At 57.0% G+C, this 25,297-nt stretch overlaps 1 protein-coding gene across 2 annotated transcripts in view; it reads left to right on the top strand.

Moving 5' to 3' along the window:
- Nucleotides 1–240: 240 nt before the first annotated feature.
- Nucleotides 241–25,297, top strand: part of OSBPL5 (oxysterol binding protein like 5) — an 88,881-nt gene continuing 63,824 nt past the window's right edge. Inside the window, exon 1 of one of the 2 annotated variants that reach the window (XM_070488432.1) lies at nt 241–2,421. The gene's annotated coding sequence lies outside the window, so the exon portion shown is untranslated. Of the gene's footprint in view, nt 2,422–16,482; nt 16,612–25,297 lie in introns of those variants that run through there. The other variant, XM_070488431.1, reaches the window with a different exon arrangement.

Here is a 25,297-nt window from a genome sequence, read left to right as displayed (position 1 = left end):
GGCCGCCGGCCCCTCCCACCGCGGCATGACCTCGGCCCCCCACGCTCAACCCCTCGTGAGGCAGATGCGCGGATTTTCCGTGATTTGCCCATTTTCTTATAAAATCGCCATCTCCTCCAAAAACCGTACTTCGCTGCCGTGTTTTCCAGCCCTGACGCTCCCATGTCCTTCTCCGTCAGCCACATCGCACGCTCGTCGTGGATCTGAAGCCCTTGAAACCCAAGATTCCGTTTTAGGCCAGGTTTATTTGAGTTAATAGTGAAGAAACTCCCCCTTATCTATGGCTTCATCATCACCTCCTGGAGTTGGAAGTCCTGGGCTGTCGTCCCATCCCAGACGTCGGGGTCCCCTGAACAGGGGCGACGCAGAAGCTGATGGTTCCCAGCTTGTCCACACAGACATCAAGGTCAACACTGGAATTCCTTCCTCCGAGCCTGGTTGCGGCCTCTGAGTCCTGAAGAGCACACTGGACCCTGGGTCTGCCCTGGGGTCACTCAAAACAGGGCAGCAATTTCAAGCATCCCATTTCCTTCACATTCCCCCTACAGGACCGGACCATGTGACCCCTCACCAGTCACTCTCTTCTGAGTTCACCCCTATTATCTGTGTCTTTCTTTGTGCCCACTACTGATCTCAGGAGTTCAGGTGTGGCTTGAGCAGGTTATAATACACTGGGATCATCACCTCCTGTAATATGTACACTGTACGTCTGTTAAGGCCACCCGAGTAATAACAATTTAATGAGGTTGTCCTTCAGGCAATATTTGCGTTTACAGAGGGCCCTGGGTAGGTCCTGGCCTGAGGGTCAGTGTCTGGGGGATTTGGGAGCACGTAGCTGCCAGCGTCCAGGCTTCTCAGCTCACCTGTCCCCATCACAATGTTCACGTTCACCTGTGTGCTTGCAGGGTTGGCTGCCCCAGTGCCTAGGAAAGTGCCTCAGACACATCTGGAGTTGAATTCCTCCTCTGTCATTTGGGGCTGTGGGACCTCAGGGAAGTCACCGAACCTCTCTGAGCCTCAAGTCCTCATCTGTAAACTAGCAATGGCACAGGCTGTGCTGAGGACCACGGTGGCGGTGTGCAGCCAGGTGGGCACATAGGGCCCTCTCCATAAGTGGCCTGTCCTTCTGGGCTCCTGGGCCACGTCACTGCTGTAGACTTGACCACTCTTCAGCTCTCAGCGGCAATGGGGTCCCAGGGGTGACCAGCAGCAAGCAAGAGGTGTCTGTCACCCCCACCACGATGGAAAGGAAGATGCAAGGGACAGAAACCTGGGCAGCTTGGGTGTGGCTCCTGGGGGCCGTGGGCTGGGCGCCTCCGGGAGCTGAGTTAATCGGGGATTTCCGAGCAATCCTGGTCTCCCGGCCCGAGTTACTTCCCCTTTGAATTGAATTCCAAAGCCCGCTCCTCCCACACCGAGATGAACGGCGCTGCCTGGGCCAGCAGCACCTGTCCGACGACCCGGCAGAGGGTCACTCGCCTCCCGGCGCCAAAAGCAATTGGTCAGATTCAGAGATGGCAGAGGATGCCGCGGCGAGCGCGCGGGACGTCTGTGTCGCCCCGTCCCCTGGTCAGACTCAGCCACGGGGAGGGCTGCGACGGGCCAGGAGGCGCCTGGTCTCCTCCGAGCTGCTCTCAAAGGACCTCACCCCGACCTCCCTCCCGGGCCTCCCCCAGACTGGAGGTCTGAGCAGAGGGCGCCGCGCCCTGGGTGGACCGCCTTCCACGGAGCCTTCCTGGTGGCTTCGCAGGGACGCCTGCGCTCCTCTCCGGGCTCGTCTCCGCGCCCCTGAGCGGTGGGCGTACTGGTCAGGGTTCTCCGGGGCAGCGGAGCCGGCGGGACACACAGGGGTCCAAGTGAGAGGAGACATGCTACAGAAATCGGCTCACGCACTTAGGGAGGCGGAGAAGCCCCACGATCTGCCGTCTGCCAGCTGGAGACCAGGAAGCCCGGTCAATCCGAAGTCCCAAGGCCAAGGGACCAGGCGCTCTGATGCCCGAGGGCGGGAGAAGTTGGCCTGCCCAGCTGGAGAGGAGAGCATGAATTTGCCCTCGCTCCATCTTTTTCTTTCCTTCGGCCGATGGACTGGATGACGCCAGCCCGCGTTGGTGAGGACCATCCTTACTCAGTGGGCGGAAACAAACACTCATCTCTTCCAGAAATATCCTCGTGGACACAGCCAGAAACAGTGTTTCCCAGCCCTCTGGGCCGCCCTCAGGCCAGTCAAGTTGACATGGGAAATCAGCCATCAGTGGGCTCGGTGAACAGTTCTTTCTTCCCTGGCTCGGCCTGAGACGCCCTGAGGACTGTGCTGGGCCTCACTGCTAATGTGCACAGAGCAATGAGCCACGAAGGGAGGCACAAAGGACACACACGTGTGCAAAGACGTGGTGGCAGTGGTTTACACGCGTTCCACGACAGGTATGCCCGCGACGCTGGGGGCAGGGAAGGTGCTGTTTCCCCCACGGCCGCCGTCCTGCTGGGGGAGGCGGGTCTCGCTGGGGTCCTGATGGGCATTTCCCTGACAATTAGTGATGCTGAACATCTTCTCAAGTGTCTATTGTCCATTCTACATCGTCTTTGGAGAAGTGTCCATTCAAGGCCTTTGCCCATTTTCGAATCGAGTTTATTGTTGTTGAGTTGTAGGAGTTCTTTATATATTCTGGGTATCAATCCCTTATCGGATATAGGATTTGCAAATATTTTCTCCTTCTGTGGGCTGCCTTTTTATTCTGTTGATATTATCCTTTGATGCTCAAATGTTTTTAATTTTGATGAGGTGCAATTTATCTATTTTTTCCTTTTGTTCCCTGAATTTTTGGTGTCATATCCAAGAAACCATTGCCCGATCCAGTGTCATTGAGCTTTTCCCCTATGTTTTCTTCTAGGAGTTTCATAGTTTAAGCTCTTACGTTTAGGTCTTTGATCCATTTTGAGTTAATTTTTGGATATAGTAGAAGGTAAAGGGCCAGCTCCGTTTTGCCTGTGGACGTCCAGTTCTGCCAACACCATTTGTTGCAGACTGTCCTTTTGCCATCAGATGGCCTTAGTGCCCTTGTTGAAAATCACTTGACCGTAGATGTGAGGGTGTATTTCTGGCTGTTCTGTTCCATTGGTCTCCTTTATGCCGCTACCACACTGTTTGGGTTACTGTAGCTTTGTAATAAATTTTGAAATCAGGAAGCGTGGCTCCTCCAGCTTTGTTCTTCTTTTTCAACATTGTTTCATCTACTCAGGGTCCCTTGAGATTCTGGATGGATTTTGGGATGGATTTTTCTGTTTCTGCAAAAACGTCATTGGGATTTTGATGGCGATGGTCTTGGCTCTGTGGATTTCTTTGAGTAGTGTGCACACCTTGATGGGCAATGCCTTTCTGCCTGGACCCTTTCCACCCGCTAACCAGCGGAGTATCTGAGAGATAGAGGTCACCGCAGAATGGCAGATAAAGCACTTTTCAGAGTCTAGACCTGATCTGTCCGTTACGGCAGCCACTAGCCATGCCGGGCTATTTAAACTAACACCTAAACTAGTTAAAACTCAGTTCGTCAGATGCATGAGCCACATCCTGGGTGCATGGCAGCCATACGTGGCCGGTGGCGACCACGTTGGGCCACGGAACTTATCAGACACTTCCGTCATCTCAGAAAGTTCACTTGGTTCGGTGATGTCTCAGACTTTCTTAAATTACAAGAGGCCCAAAGTGGAAATGTAAAAACGCAAATCTGAATGGGCCAAGACTGTTTCCAAAAAATAGGACCTCGGATAGAAAGCAAGGTGTTACGGTTGGTTGTTGGAAGGCAGGGTTATGGTTCTGTTGGATGGATGGTGTGGACTTCAAGGACCACCAGTGTTTTCAGGAAGCAGGAAGGAAGGAGAGGGTGTGGGGGACGTTGCTGGTGCCCAGGCAAGGCCTTCCCTGGAGTCCGCCTCCCACCCCGTGTAGATCAAGGCAGAGACAGGAGCTGTAGACCGCAGCCCCGCCCGCGTGCAGCCAGGCTGGGAGCCCCTGGCCCTGTCCTCCCCGTAAAGGCCATCCTCAACAGCCCCACCTTAGTCTCCTCTGCCTTCAGCGAATGAATGAATGAGGACCCTCTGTCCTCCTCTGGCCCCCCAGGCCCTCCCCACACCCTTTCCTCTTTGGCCGGAAATATAAGGTGTGAGTTGCAGTGCTGCAGGCTGGGGCCTGTCCCAGGACACTCCTGGCCCCGGACAGCTCAGGAGAGTGATGTCTGCTCAGGGCCTGACCTCCCAGCCTCTGTCCGCAGGCACCTGCGCCTGGGAACAGTGCCAGAGCCCCAGCCAGGAGCTGCCCCACAAACGCTGCCAACTCATCTGCAGAGGGCCAGAGAGAGGACCCCCTGGGACTGCAGTGACAGCAGCAGCTCCCCTCCCAGCCTGGGACAAGGCCATGTTCTGGGTACACTTTCAGAGATTCTGCAGATGCCCAGCATCCATGCTCGTCCAGCTCCTGCCCTGCCCGCAGGAGCCCACGAGCCGACCTCCCCGGCCTGTGGCATCAATGGCTCCCTTGTCCTGAGCTGGCCTGACGGGTCTGTCACAGCAGCCTGGGCTGATGACCAACATCTGTGGGCCCAGCCCACGTCCTGAGAGCCATACATTCAAGGGCTTGTGTCCCCCGGCCCAGTCCCAGTGACAAGACCCCAGGTGCACTGGGACCAGAAGCATCTCTGGAAGGTGCCAGGTCTGGTCCCCACACACTGGGTCTTCTCCGAGAGAGTTCGCAACACCTGCAAGCCAAGCCGGTTCCACACTCACGTCCTTTTTAATGAACAGACCAAATTTACTTACTGTCAAATTACTGCTAACCACTTAGATGTGCTTTTTCCATTGCTCCGTTGTTATGCTTTTTTGGGGTGTAACTGTATTCTGTGAAGTTCGCCGTTTTCTGCGTATGGCTCCACGCGTTTTGACAAATGCATGCAGCTGTGTAACTACCACCAGAGAAAGAACAGCTCCGACACCCAGAACCTCCCGGTGTCTCTTTGCAGTCAGTCCACCCCCACCCCGAGCCCTTGGCAAAACCGACGTGTTTGCTCCCCTCCGTGTCTGCCTCTCCCAGCAGCTGGGAGGAGTCCCGCAGTGCGCAGCCTCCTGTCCACGGCTTTCCCTTAGCAGAACACGTTTGAGACTCGTCCGTGTTGCCCAGTGTCTGCAGGTTGTTTCTTTGGTTATTGAGTAGTCTCCCACCGAGTGGGCCACACACCTTCTTTATCCCGTCGCGCTGAAGGACACGTGAGCGGTTTCAGTCGTGGGCGATGATGAAGGAAGGCCCTAGAAACCCTTTAACACAGGGGTGGCGTGCACATAAATTTCATCCACTGGGGTGAACGCCCAGGAGGGGAGTGCCTGGTCCCGTGGCCAGTGTACACTTTCCTTTACAAGAAACCGCCACACTGTCATCCAAAGTGTCTGCACCATTTTCCACCAACGTGGGAGGCCTCTGAGCCGCACACCCTGGCCAGCACCGGGTGTGGATTGTGGTGCTGGTGGTGGCCGTCCCAGATGTTCTGATGGGCACGTACTGTGTCTGCTTGTGGTTTCGTCTGCAAGGCCCTAATGACAGACGATGCGGGGCATCTTTTCACGGGCTTATTTGCCACTGGGATATCTTCTCTGGTGAAATGAGTGCTCAAATCTTTTAACCATCTTTTATTGAGTTGTTTCTTTTCTTATTATCGAGTTTTGAGAGGTCTGTATATATTCTGGATACCAGTCCTTTATCAGATCTGTTTTACAAACATGTTCTCCAGGTCTGTGAACTGTCTTTTCTTTCTCTTAACAGTGTCTGTGAGAGAGGAGCAGTTTTCAATTTTGGTGAAGTCCAATTTACCGTTTCATTATGGATTATGCTTTGGGTATTATGTCTAAGAAACCATTACCTAACCCAAAGTCACAAAGATTTTTCTCCTATGTTTTTTCTAGAAGTGTTATAGTTTTACGTTTTACATTTAGGTCTATGATCCATTTTGAGTAATTTTTGTTTGGGGCGCAGGGTATGGGTCAAGGCTGATGCATCTATTTGTGTATCTGAGTCTTTATAGGTTTATTTGTTTTGCATGTGGACGTCAAATTATTCCAACACCATTTATTGAAAGACTATCCTTTCTCCATTGAATTGCCTTGGCATCTCTGTCAAAAATCATTGACCGGATACGTGTGGGTCCATTTCTGGGCTCTGTTCTGTTCCGTTGATCCCTGTGTCAGTTCTTTTGCCAATGCTGCACAATCTTATTTCTGTAACTTTAAAGTGAGTCTTGAAATCAAGTAGTATGAGTCCTCCAATTTTCTTCGTTTTCAAAATCGTTTAGGCTGTTCTAGTTACTTTGCCTTTCCACATAAATTTTATAATCAGCTTGTCCATTTCTATCCCCAAAAATCCTTCTGGGATTTTGGTTGAGATTGCATCAAATCTATTGATCAGTTTGGGGCAAATTAACATCTTAAGAATATTCAATGTTCCAATTCATGAACATGGTATATTTCTCCATTCATTTTGGTCTTATTTAATTTCTCTCATCAGTGTTTTGTATTTTCAGCAAACAGACTTTTTGCGTATTTTGTTAGATTAAATCTCAGTATTTCATGTATTTTGGTGTTATTTTAATAGGGTTATAGTACTGGGTTTTTGTTTATTTTATTTCATTTCTTAGCGTTCACTGATAATACACAGAACTACAATTCATCTTTACATATAGACCTTGTGTCCTGACATCGTGTTCAACTCAGTCACTAGTTGTAGTAGCTTTTCTATCTGTCCTTTAGGATTTTCTACATAGACAAGTGTCTCTTGCGGACAAAAACAATCTTATTTCTTTCTTCCAATCCATATCCTTTTATTTCTTTTTCCTGTATTATTGAACTAGTTAGGACTTCCAGCAAACTGCTGAATAGGAGTGGAGAGAGTGGACATCTTTGCCTCATTCCCAATCTGTGTGGAAATCCATCCAGTCTGTCACCATGAAGTATGACGGTAGCTGTGAACTTTTCAGAGACGCCCGTTTATCAGGTTGAGGAAGTTTCTAATACCCGATTTTCCAAGAGTTGTTATCACGAATGGATGTTGGATTTTGTCAAATGCTTTTCCTGCATCCTGAGATGATCGTATGGTTTTTCTTCTGTTGCTACAGTAAATTACATGGATCAGTTTTCAAATGTTGAACCAGCCTTGCATTCCTATGGTAAACCCCACCTGGGCGTGATGTATTACCCTTTCTACATGTTGCTGGATTTGATTTGACAGTAGTTTCTTGAGGATTGTTGCATCTGTGTTCATGAGAGCTCATGATTTCACTCACATTTGAAGCACCTACTTTGAACAAAGCATGAGGAGACCTGCTGGGGGTGGGGGTGGCGAGATGGATTCTGACCTCAAGGAGCTCACGTCTGACCTCAAGGGTCACACACACCATCTGACCACATCGCAGAGGATGAAGTGGTTCAGACAGGAAAGTATGTTTCCCATATACTACCTCCCTGGAGCCTCAGTACTCCCTTGAGAGCTGGGAAGTCCATTATTATTTAAGGACAAGGGGGGAAACTGAGGCACCAAGAAATCAAAATCGTCTAGCTAGGGGCAAAGCCAGCTAGAAACCTGACTCCTGTCTCAGCCCCTGCTGACTTCACTGCCTTCGATTGGAAACCTTCTGTTATGGGCTGAATGCTTATGTCCTCCCAAATGAATATGTTGAAACCCTAACCCAACATGATGGTTTTAGGAGGTGGGGACTTTGGGAGGTGACTAGGCCACAACGGTGAGGCCCTTATGAATGAGATGATACCCTTATAAAAGAGACCCCAGAGAGCTCTCTCCCTCTTTCCACCGTGCGAGGACACACTGAGCAGGCAGCAGTCTGTAACCCAGGAAGGGAGCCCTTCCCTGACCCTGACCGTGCTGGCCCCCTCATCTCAGAGTTCCAGCCTCCAGAACTGTGAGCAGTAAATTTCTGTTGTGTCTATGCCGCTTTTATAAGCCGCCCAGTCTATGGTGCTTTGTCATAGCAGTCTGAATGGTCTAAGACCCTTCCCTCCCCATCCTAAGGCCCCCGGCTTGGGTGGCTACCAGCTTTGGTTACCTGCAAAATACTCCTGAATCTGCCCCCTTCTCCCGACCTGCCCTTCTACCGTGTTAAAATCAGCCTGGATGTCACCAAATCCTCCACGACACCCAGCCTCCAGTCCTGTGGCTCTAGAGCTACAGAAATCTTTTTAAACAAAAATAAGACGACAGTATTCCCTTCTCCAACCCCCTCTGAGTGGTTTTCATCACGATCAAAATAAAATAAAATGAAACTCCACCTGTGGCACAGAGAGCCGTGCGTGAGAGGCGCCCGCCAGGTCCCTGACCTCCCCTGGTGCCCTCTCTCCCTCACGCCGCCCCCACCACGCTGACCTCTGGCCATTACGTGAACACACCAAGCTCACGCCTGGGCCCCCTGTTCCTCTGCCTGGAATGCGCGGAGACTGAGGTGCCAGGGCTCGCGCCTTCCTTCACACAGTTTCCTGCTCCAATGTCCTCTTCTTGGAAAGTGCCCCCAGCCACCCTCTCCAAAGAGCCCCCTACCGAGCGCTGCCTGACCCCAGCACCCTACAGGGATTCCCCCATCCTTCCTGGCACGTGTCAGACCAGGGCGTTGCACTGCTGGAGTCCGCCGCACGCACTCGTTTTCTGTCTTTGAGTGAGCAGCATGCAGGCAGGAGCTTGCTTGTCCCATTCATTGCCATGCCGCCTGTGCCTGGAACACCACCTAGCACCTAACAGATGCTCCCGGAACATGCGATGAGGGAGAGGAGGCAGGGGCGGGCCTGCTGTGAGCACGCCGAGCCCAAGGGACAGAGCTGAGTGGTGGTACAGACCGCACTCTCGCCCGCCTGCGCCCCACCCTGCCGTGCCCACCTCCGCTGTCTTCCACACGGGGCTGGCTCGCCCTCCCTGTGCAAGTCTTCAGTCCCAGAAGCCTCGGCCGCACACTCTGGGGAGGATGTGAGGGTAGGGGTGAGCACTCACCCGGTGCCCCGCTGTGCCAGGCCCTGGAGCCGATGCTTTTCACATGTGACTCACCAGCCCAAGATGGGGGTTACTTCAATGCCTGCTCTACTCCACTGAGAGGATCAAGACAACGTTGACAGGCATCTAGCCCAGTCCCCGGGGCTCGACACAAGTCCAGCAATTGTGACTATTATCATTAGTAGCATTCCCAGCTAGCAGCTAACAAATGGGGACTAAGCAAGCTTGAGCCACTTCCCAGGGTCAGAGAGAAAAGAGTGTGGAGCCAAATAGACTGATGTTCAGAGTCTGCTCTGCCAGGCGGCTTTACTTAACTTTTATAAGCCTCAGTTTCCTCTCCTGTAAGTATGGATGAAAATACCTACCTCATAGAGTTCTACAGCGATTAGACATAATGACTATAAGGCACCTCATACAGTGTCTGGTACATAGCACATGCTCAACTGAGGGTAGAGGGTGACGTGACGGTGATGGTGGTGATGATAGTAAGGATGGTGATGATGATGGTGATGGTGGTGGTCGTGGTGGTGATGTCAATGGTGATGGTGATGACGGTGATGATCATGGTGATGGTGATGGTGACCGTGGTGATGGAGACGATGATGGTGGTGATTTTGTTGTTGTTGTTGTTGAGGAGGATTTGCCCTGAGCTAACATCTGTGCCAGCCTTCCTCTATTTTTTTCGTGTGTGGGACACCTCCACAGTGTGGCTGGTGAGTGGTGTAGGTCTGCACCCGGGATCCAAACCCACGAACAGGGACTGCCCAATTGGAGCGTGCAGAACTTTAACCACTTGGCTACGGGGCCGGGCCCTGATGGTGATGATGATGGGGATGGGGAGGATGGGGGTGATGATAACGATGATGGTGGCGATGACAGTGATGAAGGGGTGATGATGACCATGGCAATGAAAACGATGGTAGTAGAGGAATGAGTGAGGATCGCAAAGCCTAGATCCACATCCTATTCTGACTCCAGACCCCAGGCTCTTTGCACACACCGCACTGGAGTCTTTTTACTCCACCTCCCAGCATCCTCCACATAAGTGATTTTCAAACCTTTTAGTCCCAGGATCCCTCTATTAAAAAACAAATTATTGGAGACCACAAAGGACATTTGTTTCTGTAGGTTAGTCTATCAATATTTACTCTAAGTTTTAAAGAATATTTATTTAATTATTCATTTAAAAATAACAATGATAAACCCATTACATTTTTAACACAAATAACACATTATTTATGAAAATCAAGTATATTTTCCAAAGTAAAAATATTTAGTGAAAAGAGTGGCATTATTTTACATTTTTTGAGAGTCTCTTTAATGTCCAGCTTAATAGAAGCCAGCTGGACTCGCATGTCTGCTTCTGTACTCAATCTATCGCGACGTCACGTGTACGCAGCCTCCAGAAAACTCCACTGTAAGTTTTAAGAAAATAAAGGTGACAAAGGCAAATAGCATTCTAGTATCATGATAACAATAGCCTTCATGTCTTGGAAGCCTGAAATGGCCTCAGGGGTGCCCAGGGATGGTTCCAGGTTCACACTTTGAGAACCACTGCTCCAGATCCTCCACAGCGAGTGTAGACAGTCTCAGCTTCAGTGTGTCTGGAGTGTCTGCAAGGACAACGGAAGCCCCCCCGAGTCCACGCGGGCTCCAGCACAGATTGGCTTGTGCCCTGGGTGACCTTCCCTCCCTGAGCTCTCGGTCACCTTTATGTGATGTGCTGGGCTTCTCCGTCTGCCTCTCGGTGAACTAGTTATGCGTGCACACGAAAACCCGGCCCCACAAGAGAGTAACTGGTCGGCAGCGACCCAGTGGGTGGGAACAGGATCTGAGACCATGCCAACTTCAGTCCCGAGGACCCGCAGAGTTTCCACACCCCTGGAAGAGAGGGCAGCGTCTCTCCCATGCACACATGCCCAGTGGCCGCTCTGCACGCAGCTCCCCGCCGGCAGATCCTGCCTCTGCGCCTTTCCTTTTAGCACTCACTGTCCATGTGGCACCAGGCAGCAGCGCCAGGCCCTCCCCCAGGCACACGGAGGAGAGAATGTGCCAGAGTCCTCTCCCAAGGCAGGCTGTAGGAAGCCAGCCCTCCATCCCAGAGGGGGTTCACCAAAACTCTGCACCTCGGGGACGTCACGTTGTTCCAGGCTGGCCAGTGATCAGCAAACCGAGGGGCAGCCCCCAGAGAAGCCTCAGGCCCCCGGCGCTGCGGAGAAAGCCCTTGCTGCCCGCTCCATCCTCTCCGTAACTGAGGGCAGGGATGGGCATCCAGCTTGGGGCTCAGAGACAGGAAGGGGCAGAACCCCGATCAGCTCTAGTCCCCGGCTTTCAGGTCCCCAAGCTGCGTCCTCAAATGGGGACTCAGAACAGAAGCATTCAGAACAGGAGAGAAGCTCAGCGTGCAGGGGGCCGGCTCACCAACACCAGCACCGACACCGCAGGTGTTCAAGGGGAAACAAAAGCCGGATCCCCAAAGTTATTTGCTGTTGTGGGCGAATTGCGTCCCCCCAAAAGATATGTCCACGTCCAAACCCCCAGGACCTGTGAATGTGACCTTATTTGCACATAGGGTCTTTGCAGAAGTAACTAAGTTAAGGATTTCCAGATGAGATCATCCAGGATTATCTTGGTGGGACTTAAATCCAATGACTGTGTCCTTATAAGAGAAATGAGAGGGAGATTGGAGACACGGACACCCAGGGGACAAGGCCATGGGACAACAGTGGCAGAGATTGGAGGCATGTGTCCACAAGCCAAGGAACACCAAAGATTACCCACACCTCCTCCAGCAGAATCCCAGCTTCTGAGTGGAACGCTGCTCTCGCCCGCGGGTGGAAGAGGCCACTGCCAGGCAGGAGACAATCCAGCCAAACTCCAGACGGTCCCGCAGGAGCCCAAGGCCAGGGACAAAGAGCAGCATTCTGCGCATCGGCTTCCGGCACTGTCCAGCATGGGGGGCCTCTGCGCCTCTTTGTCACCCCGGGGAATTCCCCATGCCCGTTACCCCACCTCATGCGGTGCCCACCGAGGCCCTTCTCCATCCTCCATGCCAAGTACCGTGGAGGACGCTGCAGGCGTTAAGCCCACACGGGAGGGTGGAGGCAGAGCCCGCTGGCCCCAATTTCACCTCCAGGAACTGACTCCGTAACTGTGAGGAGGTCCAGGCGCGGGGACATCGGCAGGCACGTCCAACAGCATTCGGCGCGGCATGCTCCCCACAGGCCCTAAACGCCCCTTCAGCCTCCCATAGAGTCCGACGGTGGGGGGGGGGGGTCCTGCCCTATAAATAGCACCTTCTCGTCCCTTTCTGGAGGACCTGCATGTATCTGTGGGGGTGGGGGTGTTTGTGTAAGAGAAACAGAGACAGAGAGAGAGCCATCCAGACAGCAGCCTCTTCAGGAAGCCCCAGCACGGGGGCCAGGGCCACTCAGGATTCAAAAGGAGATTCTGCCGCTGACATTTCACAGGTTTCCCTGAGAAAGAACAGACAACAGCCGCTGCTTGGCCCCATACACCTGGTGGGTGACTCAGCCCGGGAAGACTTCACCAAACGGCGAGCAGTCTCCCCGGGGACAGGAGGCAGGCCGTGTCTGGGGCCACCCCTGCCTCCTGCACCAACCCTGTGGGGGTTGAGGCTCAGGGACAGGCTGGAGGATGGCTCTTCCCTGTCCCGCCCAGTCCCGAGGGGCAGGCCGAGAGGGAGAGCCCGCCCCTGCACCCTGGGTACAGCTCCAGCTTGCGAGCTGAGCAGGCCTGGCGTGGCGTCCTGCCTTGGCCACCCCAGCTGCCTGGCTTGGAGCTGGGGCGATGGAGAGAAGGACAACCCGCCTCTGGGTGGAGGCTGGGGCGGTCAAGTCGCACATGGATGGGGGGACACGGTGCCAAGCAACGAGATGGATAAATGCGGCATTGTTTTTATGACCGGCTGTGGTGTTCTGGAGACCGTGCTGGGGCTTCGAAATTCCCGGACGCCTCACGGGGCGTTATCTCAGCCCCACGGCCCAGGCAAGAAAACCGAGACTCAGGAACAAAGGGTCCCCCAGTAAGACATTTCTGGACTTGTCCCTGAGCGTCCGGCAAATTCCACAGGCCCTGTACCTGGGAGGCATCTGCCTCGGGGCGGCAGGGAAGGCACTGGGGGCCAGGCTCATATGCCCCGGCCAAACCTCTGGGCCACCCCACTGTTACCCAGACAACAGCACCAGGGCCCAACTGGAGTCTGGATCCTGCCTGAGTCCAGCTGCACAGCTTACTACCCGGGCCTCAGTTTCCTCACCTGAGAAATTGGAGAACTAGTTGCTGCCGCCTCGCTGGCTTGGAGAGAACTGAAGGAGACGACAGGTGTGAAAGCGCCTGGCCCCCACCTGGCTCAGGCTCTCCTCCCCAGTCACCATGCCCGACCCGGCTGGCGCTGGCCCTGCAGAGGCAGTGGCTGGAGCTGCCAGCAGCCCATCCCCAGAGGCGCCCGCCCTCTCTGAAGCGGGCCCAGGTGTGTGCCAACGTGTCCTGGCTACCCCAGCCCCTCCCAGGGAGGCAGCAGGTGCCCTGGAAGGGCAGGGCTCCCGAGGGTTCCCCTCTGAGCCTGTGGATCCTCCTCTGAGGAGGCTCCAAGCACAGCTCTGGAGCAGAATGCGGGGAGTGAGTCCCTGCTCACTGCCAGAGCTTGGCGACTTTCTTCCCTGCTCTGTGACTCAGTTTCCCCATCTGTAAAGTGGAATCAGTTGATCATGACAGCACCTGCCTCATAGGATTTCTGGGTGGATAAACTGAGTCAATGTGTCTAGAATCCTTGGCCTAGAGCCTGGGACAGTCTGGGCTCTGTCAACTGGAGGCCTCGGGGGGCTCCTGCGATCCCCATGGACCGACCACCCTGAACTAAAGAGTGATTCCAACCATAAAAGTGTATTCATTCTATGGGCCAGCCCGGTGGCATAGTAGTTGGGTTCGTGTGCTCCACTTTGGCAGCCTGGGTTTGTGGGTTCGGATCCCGGGCATGGACCAACACACCGCTCGTCGGGTGATTCTGTGGCAGCGTCCCACATATGAAATAGAGGAAGACTAGCACAGATGTTAGCTCAGGGCCAATTTTCCTCACCAAGAAAAAAAAGTGCATTCATTCTAGAATATTCTAGAACAGGGTATCTCAGCCTTGGCACTGTTGACATTTGGGTCTGGGTCATTCCTGTTGTGGGGAGCCATCCCGCCCTGGCCTCCACCCACTGGAAGCCAGTAGCTGAGTAAGAAGTCAGTGGCTGATCAGGGACAGTGCAAGCCACTTCTTCCCTGAGTCCACTCCGCAGTTGGCACTCTAGAAGTCTGTGTCCTCACTGGGGACTCGTGGCAGCTCAGAGGGCGAAGCTACTCTCGTCCATTACAGATGGGGAAACTGAGGCACAGAGTTGCACAAACTTGCCCACCGAGTGTGTCCCCAGAGTCGGCGAGGTCAGCTCCCTGCTCTGCCCATCCATGAGCCTTCCGCACTTGCCTTCCCACGCTGACCAACACGCACACGCCCCCTCCATCTGACAGGTGGGGACGCCGAGGCCCCTTTCGTCACGCTGCCTCTCCAAAACCGGGCAAGAAGCTGGAAGAGGGGCTTTCTGGGGGGTCGGTGTGCAGTTGGACAGGGCACCCGACACCAGTGCAGGTGGCACGTTCCTCATTTCCCACGTGGCTGTCTGGTGGCCCACCCTAGTGAGGGGGTCAAGCCAGGTCCAGACCCCATCCTCTTGTCGCCCACCCTCTGTCATACTCTGGGCCCTTCCTGCCCCTCCACTACCCTTGCCAGGTGCCCCTTCAACCTCTGCCTTTTCAGTGTCATTTCATGAAATCAAGGCGGCCCCACATGGCCTGCCTCAGCAGAGACTGGAAAAGCTCCCCACCTGGGGCCCTGAGACCTCCGCCCCAGGAGACAGGGCTGTTTTCTTCCTCAGTCCCCTGTGGGTTGGCCCTGGCAACCAGCAATTTGCCAGGCTCCTGGCAGCCTTCATGTGAGGCACGGGAGAGTGGTGCCAGCTGGTCTCCCTCCGCCCACCCTGCACAGACCCCTCCTCAGAGCGGCGTCCACCCTGCCGGGCCTCTCAGAGTGGGACCCACCATGGCCACAAGCATCTTGTCTAAGCACTTCTGCATCCAAAGGCCTCGCAAGGTGACTGTGGGGTGGGACTGGGCTAGTCCTGGGGATGAGTTCGGAGCAAGCTGTGGCTGCACGCCCCCTCCTTAACCCGTGGCCCCCTCTGATAAACACGAGGGGCTGGTGCTTCTGTGTCCCAGGGGAGACCACTATCGGCCTAACAGGGTGGGCATGATGCTGAGGCCAGGACGAAGGGATTTGGGAGAGGCCGCCCACCCGGCTGGTTGGGGACAGAGCCAACGTAGGCACTGCTACTCGCTGCTCCCCAAGACAACTTGCTCCAGCTCCAGGGCATGAAGGGGCCTTATGGGTAGCGGCCCCCACAGCCCAGCATGCCACCAGGCTTAGGGGCTGCCCTCGAGGCACTCTAGACCCAGCATAAAGGGAAAGCACCGAAAAGGCACTAGTTGGCCAGCGGCTGTGGAGGGTGAGGCCCATCCCTTGGGCGGGAACAGACTGAGAGGTTCCGTTTGGAAGAGGCTCCGTGCCCTCACCCTCACATGACCTACCTGGTCTGGGGATGCCTGGAGGTGGGACCGGCTCCAGCTTGCCTGGCCTCTGGGGACAGATGCTAGAGAAAGGGTCTAACGATGGAGGCCCAGGGATGCTCCTGAGGCCCTGGAGCCAGCCAGGAGCTCACGCCACTTTACAGCCTATGGCCAAGGGACCGGGGGACACCCCTCACCTCCTCAGCTCCTGTCTGGGGGTGTTTGGTGGAATCAGAATGTCTTTTCTGTGCAAGAGGTTGTGCAGGTCTGAAAAGTTCCCTGGTGGGCAGAAGGGATGAAGGGGACACACAGGAGGGTGGACTCCGAGGGAAAGTCCTGAGAAAGAGGAGTCAGAAGCGTGGGGTGTGTCGAGAGGTCCTTCCTAGGACACACATGGGACAAGGACAAAAGCCTCGGATTTCTGGGGTTCCTCTTGTGTTCTCGTGGCTTCCGTGACTGAGGGAGAAATGGTGACAGTTTCTTGGGTTCAGAAAGGGAGAGGGGCACCTGGCACTCTGGCTAGGGTGGGCTGGAGGTGCGGGTGCATGTGTGACCGTGGTACTCCTCTGCACCCCTAAATGTGAGACCCCCCCTGCTCCCCTCAGGCTGACCCCACTTGACACCACCCATGTGGCCCAGCCTCCTGCCCATTTTCTGAGTGGCGTCCAGGCCAGGGTGGGCGTGAGCCTCAGTGTGTCAGGGAGAGGGGGGCGAGGAAAGGCCGAGCGCCAGGCAGGGACTGGGGTCCCGGGTGCGCCCGCTCCAGCGCGGCAGATCCCGCCCGGGTTTTGCGACCGCCGCGCCCTCCTCCCTCCCCCCATCTTCTCCCTCCTCCCGCCTGCCCACTCCCTCCCTCCGCGAACGCGGTTGGATCAGTCTTCTGGCATTTCCTGCAGCCGGGCCGTGCCGCCAGCTGAGCCCCTGCGCGCCCGGCCGGGCCGGCGCCCCGAGCTCGCCGCACGGTAGGGGCGCGGCGGGCGGGGAGGGGTCCCAGAGAGGAGGCGGGGGAGGGGGCGGAGAGGGGCCCAGGAGGAACCTGGAGAGGGGGCCGGAGGGGCTGCGGCGGGGCCGAGAGGGCCCGGAGCGTCCAGTGGGCCGCCGGCTGCCGGCTGCGGGGGTCGGGCGGCGCCCCGTGCCGCAGGCCCCCGGACCTTAGGGACTGGGGCGCAGCCCCGCGGACGCCGACAGTGGCCGGCGCTGGGGAAGCCCGTCCCTGCCCATCGCTCCCGGGAGCCCCGGGGTGGCGCGAGGACGGTTCCAGGCGCGGGCGGGGCCCGGGTGCGGGGAGCTGCGCGCGCGCAGCTGGGCTCCCCACTTGGTGGGGTTTGAAGGAGTGGGGACCCGGAGGGAAGGTGGCTGGGTCCAGCTGCCTGGAACAGCCAGGTCTGTGCTCCCAGCTCAGCCGACCTGGGGGTCTAGAAGGGGCGGAGTGTGCAGTGGGGTGCGTGCTGCGTCTGGATCCGGGTCTGGGATCCGGTGTCTGGCGTCCCAGCTCTGGGCTTGGTTCTGAGGGGGGCTGTCTGGGGCCACAGAGTGAGGGGCTGTCTGGGCTGAGGGAAGGACCCTTGTCTTCACACAGCCCCACAGCCTGCATCTCTAGGCGACTGGTCCCCGAAAGATATGGAGCCCCAGGAATTGATCTGGGGACATGAGTCTACAGGAGGGCCTTGTGCACTCGAGGACTCCTGGGAGTTAGGGGATGGGTGGGACGTGGGGGGGCTATCAGCAGCCCTTGGGGGCCACCTGCAGCCTGGACTCCCTGGGCACCGCCCCCATCCCCTCCCCCATCGCTGGGCTGTGTGCTGTCAGAAGCCAGCCTGAGTTAGGATTTTGAGAGGCTCCTGGGGGTGTGGACAGGTCCCTCCTGCCCCCACCCATCCTTGGGCTGGGCCAGGCCTGGCCTTGCTGGAGCAGCTGGTTGGATTTCTGCTCTTTTGCCATCCTGGGGTTTTACTAACTTGCTATTCTGTCTACACAATAAATAATTTATGTGTGTCTATCTGTCTGCCTGAGTCCCTTCAAGGTGCCCTTTACAGGCAGACCTCTGTGATCGTCCCCCAGGGGGCAGCTCCCAGGCCAGGGGCAGGCGCAAGGCATCACAGGCAGGGGATGTGGGCACAGCCCTCAGATTGGACCCGTCCGCCCTTGGATCTGTGTGCACTGAGTGGATCCAGGTCCCAGACAGCAGAAACCCCGCCCTCAACAGCAGCGGGCTGAGTGATCTGCGGCAGCGTTTTTAACTGGGGGGCCTAGCCGCTCCTTGAACTTGACGGCTTTGCAGGCAGCAGGCCATTCGTTCAGGGGTGTGTGACGGCTCCCCTCGGGCTTCAAGCTCCAGATCTGCAGATCTTATTGTCCGCCCGCACGTGTGTGGGGCAGGGCCCGGGGCGCCGGGGAGGCGGGCACTGAGCGCGTCTGTGGGCCCTGCCTTGCCAGGCTGTGTTTAGAAAAGATGACAAAGCAGACGAGCCAAGGGAGGGCCCTCCGACCCAAGTCCTGGGCCCTTGTCTTGGGGAGGCTGCTGTGCAGATGTGGAACCCCGGACAGAGCCTCCTGGACGCCAAGTGGAAGGTCCTCTCCTTCCTTGGCCCTGGGGGTCCAGCCACCCCGAGTTGGGCCATGAATCGGTTAAGTCTTGGAAGGTCTGCTCCTGGCTCTTTACGAATGCTGTGCCCACCCCCCCCTCCCCGCCCCCCGCCATGGTCCTTATGTGCTAAGAACGTCCAGGATCAGTTTAAATCTCTCTTCCTCGAAGCTTCCCGAGCTGTGAGAGTAATCTGACATGCTGCGCTTGGGGGAGAGAAGAGAAAGTCTTTGACAAGCCACTGGTTTGCAGACACTTGGGTGTCTCTGGCAGCTGTGTTTTGGGGACTTGTGCTTTCTGCTCATTCCGTGGTTAAGGCCGTGCGCACCCGTGCGTGTGCACACAGAGCCTACAGGAGGAGAACTCACCAAGGTGATGGAAACTTGCCCCGCCCCATTCGCATTCATTGTTCAAGGGGCAGGTGTTCGTGGCAGCTGAGAAACCATGCAGACCCAGCTCACAGTTATACGAGGGAGCCTGACGCTCTTGAAGCTATGCCGCCAGGACAGAGGGCCGTAGAGAACCAAGCCACAGCAGTGCACAGTGTGTGAAACAAAGATGCCAGTCATTTTGACATGAAGGAAGCCTGAGGTGCAGTTCCCACCATGGGCTCCACGGATCAGGGAGGTGGAACTGCCTGGCTGCTCGCTGGGTGGCAGGGGAGCCCGGGTGGGTACTGTCGTGTGTTGGGGCCAGACGTTGGTTGGTGCAGAAGGACAATGCTGCCCTGGGAGGTTCTTTTGCCACTCCCAGCCGTCACCAAGGAACACTATTGCTCTCAGTGCCAGGTCTGCCCCATGGCTACGGAACCTGCAGATCAAGGAAACAGGACTTAGACCAGAGGATGAGCTCTCAGGGTCTGCCTCCAGCCTCGGCTGGCTCGTGACCTTCCCTGTGCCTCTGCTCGTGGGGGGATGTGTGAGCAGATGCTGAGACTTCTCCAGGAGGGGAGTGCAGTCAAGCACAGAGAACTTGGACTTTGGGTCCTGGTGTTCTCCCAGCATCACAGGTGCTCCGAGCCAGGACCCCTGGGAACGTGTGCACGTGGGTGTGGAGTTGGCCTGTGCTGGCACCTACGCTGAGGGGAGTGGGCACCAGCTGTGTGGTCAGGACCTGCCCAATTGAAAGCCAAGGCTTGGGATGGGCCTGGGGGGCAGGACACAACATTGACCCCAGCTTAGAGTTCCTTGTCCAGCGAGGTAGTTGGGGAATAAGCCATCCACAGTAAAGGAATGTTGCAGGACCAAGATGTGGGGCAGCCTGGAAGTGCTTCAGCGACCCCCAAGGAAGGAAACCCTGCAACCAGGATCAGAGACCCGCGGGACGTGGGAGGAGGCAGGGAGGGCTTGATGACCATCAGGAGGGACCTTGGAACCATCCAGCCATCAGAGAATTGCCAAGGTTATCTAGGTCATCCAGCCAGTGAGACAGTCCCCAGTGCTCAGGACATGCGCCTGGCTGACCAGCTCTAAGGGATCCAGGAGACCCACTGGGCCTTTGTTACAAATCTCAGAGCCAGTGCTCTGCTTAGCCTCCCACGCTTACCTCACATCCACTCTTCTCTCCAGGCCCGGCCTCCGCTCTCCTCCAGCTGCCACCCGCTCCTGCCTGGAGGACCACACTAGCCATCCAAAACAGGCTCTCCATTCTTGCCTCCTCCAGTCCTTCTCTAGCCAGCAGCCAGCATGATCTTTAAAAATATAAACCACATCATGTAACTCATCCGCTTAGAGGCCTTCAGGATTCACACTGACCTCAGAATAAGCCCAGACTCCTTCCATGCCCCACAAGGTCCTGGGCATCCAGGTCCCTGCCAGCCACTGTCAGCTCACCCCACCTCCTCACTCATGCTCACAGGCCTCCAGCCCCAGGCCCGGCTCTCCTTACCCTGGGGCCTTTGCACTCGATGTACCCTCTGCCCAGGATGCTAATTCAGATCTCAGGTCAGATGTCACTTCTCCAAGAGACCCTCTGCACCTGGCTAAGGTGCCCATTCTAAGTGGCTGTGTTTTGTTTTCTTAGGTGCATTGATCCGTATGTGAAATTATCTCTCTCCTGTATTTGTTTAATTGAATGATTGAATATGGAGGAAGCAGCTGGACCAGAGTCAGGCCCATGGCGGGCACCGTTCACACAAGTGGTCATCGTTCACTTGTTGCCTGACTGTCTGCTCAGGGCTCTGTTCCCGGGGCTGGACACACAGGAGGTGCTCTGCTCATGTGAAGCCATGGCATTGTCTTCACCCAGGGGAAGTCAGTGGCTTGAGACGGGATGGCCCATCCTGCGTCTCCCATCCCCAATCTCCAGCTTCACCAGCACTGGCAGGCAGGAGACCCGACCACCTCCTCCCCTCCCATCCTAGGATGCGAAGGACCCAGCTTGCCACCCTTCCCAGGGGTCCTGTTGTTCCCGAATTAGAAGGGGAACAGGCAGAGTGGCTTACCTGGGAGGAATGCCTAATATTTTATTTGGCAAACAGAGTGGCCTGAATGGCCTGGGCCCTCTGACCCGGGCTGGGCTGAAGGGCTGAAGGGCTGAAGGGCTGAAGGGCTGAAGGGCTGAAGGGCTGAAAGGTGAGGCTCCACAACTCTTGATACAGATTTTTACAAGGTTTAATGAGAGCGCAAGGAAGGGATCTGGGGACACCCCATCCCACAGGCTGCTGGCCAGGCTGCTCCTTGTGACCAGTCACTTTCCTTGTCCAAGGCCAGGGGAGTTTGCTTCCCAGGTGGAGACCAGCTCTGCCGTCTGAGACAGGCAAGTCCCCGGGAGGGCAGAGGGAGGGATGGCCTGCGGGATGGGCCAGGCCCCAGCAGACGCGATTCTGAGCCAGGAGAGGGTGAGGCCTCCCAGTCCTCCGCAGGCCAGCAGGCAGAGGCAGCGCCTTTGTCCCTTACTTCGCTGGCTCCGTGACTGCCATGAGCCGGTCCTCAGCCGCCTCCACGCGGGGAAGGGCGGTTCTTGCGGAAGGAGGGAGCACGAAGGCCGCCGGAGGCCAGGCGGTGGCGTGTAGTGCCCGCCTATTGAGGTGAATACGGCAGAGAGTCTATTAAAGGGCTCGCGGCTGCGCGGCTGGTCTCTGGGCTGCGCTGGCGGTGGCGGGCTGTGGATGCCCGCCTATTGGAGTGAATGCGGCGGAGAGTCACTTAAAGGGCCAGTCAAGCGGAAGGTCTCCAGCGGCACTCAGGATAGAGGGCGGCTCCTGGTGGCTTTTGTCCCGCCTCCCGCCTCGTGGGAAAGCCCCTTCCCCAGGAGGGAGGGGACCCGAGGGGTGACCAGTGGGCGCACCCAGAAGCCGGACAGGAAGGCCCTGTCCTGCCTTATAGGGTGAACTTTCTCCCCTCCCCCCGCACTCCTGGGTCTGGAGTCACCCAGATCCAGCAGATTCGCCAAGGAGGGCGGGGCAGGGGCGCTTCTACCAGAGGTCCGCAGACGCTGAGGACGTGCTCCGTTACCAGGGGAACCGTGGTAACATTCCGCTGTCAGAGAGCCCAGGGAGGAAGCCCTTTGTTGTGGTTTATTGACCTGTCTGTGGAGTGTGTGTTTTTATGGCTTTGCTGCTTCCAGGGAAGTGAGGGAGCCAGCGTTCAGCGCTCATGGGACTGAGCGTGGGGGAGGGTTTCATGGACATGGGGTGGGGGAGGCCTTCAGGATGCTCTGCGATCTGGGAGCCGCTTGCCAGCCCTGTCCTGCGGTGGGCTTCTCGCCCCAACCCTAGGATACAGAGTGGGCGGACCCTCACACCTCCCGGTTGGAACCTGAAGGCCAGAGTGGCCCTCTGGGGTGGGGGACACTGAGAACCACGGCCAGGGATGGTGTGGACAGAGCCCTCGCCCACTGAGTCCTGTTCCGCCGTCTCTGCAGGGGCCCTTGAACGAGGCCCACTCAGGGCTCTGGGTTAGCAGCATCCAGCTGTCCCCTAGAGGGACAGGACGGCCTCTCTTGCATAACCCTGATCCTGGCGAGCCCCCCTTTGCTGGCCAGGCCTGGGCTGAGCTGGGCAGAGAGGTGGCTGACCCGCCCCCCCAGGCCCTGAGGCAGACCCAGGGCTGTGGGACAGTGGGGAGGCTGGTCCGGGCTCTGAGGGACTGATGGATTCAGGGAGCACGGTGGGTTCAGAGGCCTGGCCCAGGAAGATGCTCAGGAATTCTTGACCCCGGGCGGGGGCACCAGCAGTTTCTCTGCCTCCTAAACCTCCGTTTCCCTGTCTGTGAATCTGGGCCCACAGCAGTCCCTGAGAAGTCACGAGATGGTCCCATCCATGCATGTTGGGCGAGCCTCAGCTGCATGTTGGTGACTCTGGCATAGCTCCTGTGGGTGGGGAACCGGACCCCCAAGGTGGGGCGCACAGTAGGGCTTTGGGGGTGCTGGGGGGAGAAGAGCTGGGACTAAACCGCAAGTGTAGTGAGAAGCCCCCCCACACCCCGACCTGGCCTGAGAGCTGCGATGCCAGCTGACTGTAGAAGGTGCCCTGTCTGCTGAGCGAAAACTGAGCCCCAGCAAGCCTCGGCCTTGGGTTCCCTTCTCGCTCGTGCAGGCTGTCACCTGAGCCCTCCTGCCGCCCCTCCCCTGTGAGGGTGGTCAGCCCCCGGGGCTCACAGCGTCTGCCCATCTCCCACTGGAGAAGGGAGGAAGCTGGGCCCCAAGAATGGCCGGATGTCGCCTCGTGGCATCCTCGACCCCCTTCTCCTGGAGCAGAGGGAGAGAGCATCCCACCGTGAGGGGAACCCTCGCCACTCCTGCCCCCCACAGGCAGAGAGGTGCTCGGTTTTCGCTTGGGGCTCCTGCGAGAGGGCAGAGGTGGCCCCTGCTCTGAGGCTTCCATCTGCCTCTGGACCCAGCAGCCCGCCCTGAAGGGCAGGTCCCCGAAGGGCAGAGTGGGGCTGCTGGGAAGAGACCTGGTGCGTGGTCCCACGAGGCTGGGAGTGTAGGGGTGTGCAAGAAGATGACACTTTGACCCAGAAACGTAAGAATTCATCCCCAGTGTGTACTCCTAAGAGCGAGGCCCCTCGGGAACAGGGCCTGGCTGCTGGTCCATCCAGGTGGCCACTGTGTGGACCAGCCTTGCTAGTCCGGCAGGCTGGCTCATGGAGGCTCTTTTGGAGAGGGGGACAGAAGTGTCCCCTCTAGGGTCAGTCTCTGACATGAACCGCTAAGAGCATGTGCTTCGGCTCTGAGGCCTGCCGCCGCTGGGCCGCCCGCCCTCAGCCCTGCCCTGCATGCGGCCTTGCAGCCTCTTTCCAGTGCAGCCCCACCCCAGCATTGGGGTCCCGCCATCAGCAGCACAGCCAGTGCCCGTCCTGCAGGAGCACCTTCCAGCTGGCGCCAGTGGGCAGGCTGGGCTGGTTTTTCCTTCATCAGCTCAGGGGGAAGTGAGGGAGTCAGTCCTGGGGCATGCCCTGCCTTCTGCTCTGCTCTCCCCGACTGCCGGGGCGCTCACTCTGATGTCACTCTGCCTTAGTGTATGCTGTTCCCTGCCTGGGAAGCCCTTCCTCGGACTCTGTTTGGTGCGCTGACTCAGCCCCGACGGCAGCCGTACTCACTGGGTCTGCACGGAGCACCCGAGGTCTGGGGAGCTCAGCTCCAGGCAGCAGTCTCTTCAGGGTGACCTTGCTGGCTCCCCAACCCCTCTCCATCTTTTCCCTTCTTCTTTCCGGTCACCGGCTCCTCCTCCCCAATCGATGAGGACGTGTCACTTGTTTCTCCTCCAGCGTCAGTGAGCAGCTGCTTCTCTCTGTTTGGTTTGGGTGTTTTGTTTTACACAGAGGCAGGTGGATCTCTCCCACGTGAAGCTGGATGCCCTGGTCTGTAAACAGTCCCCTGTGAAAGGTGCTCCCGGCTTCCTCGGGGTGGGGGTGGGGGGGTCCGGGAGTGACCCGTCTGACCACAGGGACTCCAAGCCGCGTGGTGGTTAGAACGCGGGCACAGCGGTGGGACTCCCCCGACTCTGACACTTCACCAGCCACAGGGCCATGGGCAAGTCCCTTATGCTCCCGTTCTCGGTTCTCCCATCTGGCATCGCGGTGCCAGCCTCCCAGGCAGGAGGATGTGCGTGGAGCGCAGAGCTGGCCCCCAGGGAGTGCTGGATCAGCGGGCCTCGGGCTGGGTTAGGCTCTGCCAAGCCACTTAGCTCTTGGAGCAGGGAGGGACTCTCGCCTGATGGTTAATTAAAACTTTGACTAATGATTGTGGAAGATTAAACAGGGGAACCAGCCAGAAGAACAGAACCGATCCCCACTTTATCAGGTGGTGACACCTGGCCCTCTCTGCTTCCCATTTAAGAGCTGAAAGTCCCAGCGCGCGAGCCCCTGCCTGCCGTCCCGAGCCTCCATTCGCCCTGCTTCCCGGAGGGTTTCCACGCCGCTGATGCTCTCAGGCGTGTTTTTATGCTTTTACCATATATGGATGAATCCACAAACAAATGCAGCTCCTTTGGCTTCTTGACAAATGTTACATGACTAATGTTCCCGTTGTGTCCTTTCTTATTTCTCATCATTTTGGAGTTACAGAGAAGTTGCAGAAACACTTGCACGTGACCTTTTGCAACCTCTGTGTGCTGTGTGGTCACAAGTGAGTATTCCTGGTCCATTTTGCTTGCTTTGTATAAGTGTGTCACAATTTTTTTTCCGTTCTCCTGTGGAGGGACATTCGGGTTGTTTCCATCTTATCCTTGGAGCGCGTTGTGTGTCTGGTCTCCTGGGGCACGTGGATGGGAGCTCCTCTGGGGTTTCAGCCTGGAGTGGGATCTTGGGGTCCCAGGGCGCAGACCTCAGCAGCCCAGCTGGACGTCGGCCTGTCCCCTCGAATAGATGGGGAAGAAGCACCACAGCGAGCACGGAGCTTAAGTCACAGAGCTTCCTGCACTGGGAGATCTTCCCAGGCCCCGGGCCCAGGGTGGGTGGGCAAGGACTGCGTCTCCTGGTGGGGCGAGGGTCCTGGGCTCGCCGTGTTGTCTGGGGTCAAGATGAACTTTCTTAGCAAGTGCGTTGACTTTCCTGGCCTTGGAGGCCCACCTGCCGATCTGTCCTCTGGAAAGATCACAGGTTCCAGCATCCTGCTGGAGG

Source organism: Equus asinus, chromosome 17, assembly GCF_041296235.1.
Source record: "Equus asinus isolate D_3611 breed Donkey chromosome 17, EquAss-T2T_v2, whole genome shotgun sequence".
NCBI lineage: Eukaryota > Metazoa > Chordata > Mammalia > Perissodactyla > Equidae > Equus > Equus asinus.
Note: the sequence above shows the minus strand (reverse complement) of the source record. Positions and strands in the feature narration are given on the sequence as shown.